This window comes from Sinocyclocheilus anshuiensis, unplaced genomic scaffold, assembly GCF_001515605.1.
Source record: "Sinocyclocheilus anshuiensis isolate Anshui unplaced genomic scaffold, SAMN03320099.WGS_v1.1 scaffold1990, whole genome shotgun sequence".
NCBI classification, from domain to species: Eukaryota; Metazoa; Chordata; class Actinopteri; order Cypriniformes; family Cyprinidae; genus Sinocyclocheilus; species Sinocyclocheilus anshuiensis.
The window spans coordinates 9,415-10,494 of record NW_015547724.1 but is presented as its reverse complement, the minus strand read 5'-3'; positions in this window follow the sequence as shown (position 1 = coordinate 10,494).

The following is a 1,080-nucleotide window of genomic DNA, read 5'->3' as shown; positions in this document are numbered from 1 at the left end:
GGGGGGGAACAGGCGTGGTCTGGGTCCACATTGGAGCGAACTCTGGGGCCTGGCCCGACACTGGAGTGAGCTCTGGGGCTGAAGCCGACATCCTTCTCCTCACCCCTAGCATCCTCTTCTGGATCGGGGGGAAAAGGCGTGTTCTCGGCCAACACTGGAGCGAGCTCTGGGGCTGAATCCGACACTCTTCTCCGCGCCCCTAGCATCCTCTTCTGGATCGGGGGGTAAAGGCATGGTCGGCGAACTGGAGTGTTGAATGTTGGCAGGCTTGCCACATTAATGTCCGGTGGGCTTGCCATATGCGTGGCCAGCGGGCTGGAGATAGCCCCGGCTGACAGGCCTGCCATCGGCCTGGTCAGCGGGCTGGAGATAGCCCCGGCTGGCGGGCTTGACAGAGAAACCGCCGACACATTAATGTCCGGTGGGCTTGCCATCCGGCGAACTTGACTTGGCGCGGCTGGTAAGCTTAACATCTGGGCGGCCGGTAGGCTAGTCTTTGGCGCGGCCGGCAGCTGGAGAGAGCCACGGCCGGCTGCCTTGACTACTGTGCGGCCAGCACACTTCGGTGCAGCCGGCAAACTTGACTCAGGCAGGCGGACTTTGTCTTCGGCACGGCCAGCGGGCTGGGGAATAGCCGCGGCTGGCGGGCAGGACAACGGCGCTGCCAATGCGCTGGGTCTTCCGAGCGGTCGGCAGGCTTGTCTGCCCCGGCTGACAGGCCTCCCATCGGCCTGGCCAGCGGGCTGGAGATAGCCCCGGCTGGCGGGCTTGACATAGGCCCGGTCAGCGGGCTGGAGAAAGGCCCGGCTGGCGCTTGACAACGGCGCGGCCGGCACGCTTCACAGTCGGCGGATCTTCCATCCGCGGAGACAAACGGGAGAAAAAGGAAAACAAAAGACTGTTCAAAAACGAAAACAAAACGGGGAGAAGGAGCGCCGCTTACTGTTGTGGTCAGTCGTTCTGTCACGCTTCACACACACGAGGAACACGGGAACGAAGGAGCAAGGAGACACGGAGTAGAATAAATCAAAAGGGTTTTATTAACAAAGGCTGGGGATCACAGGACTCGACACATCAGGA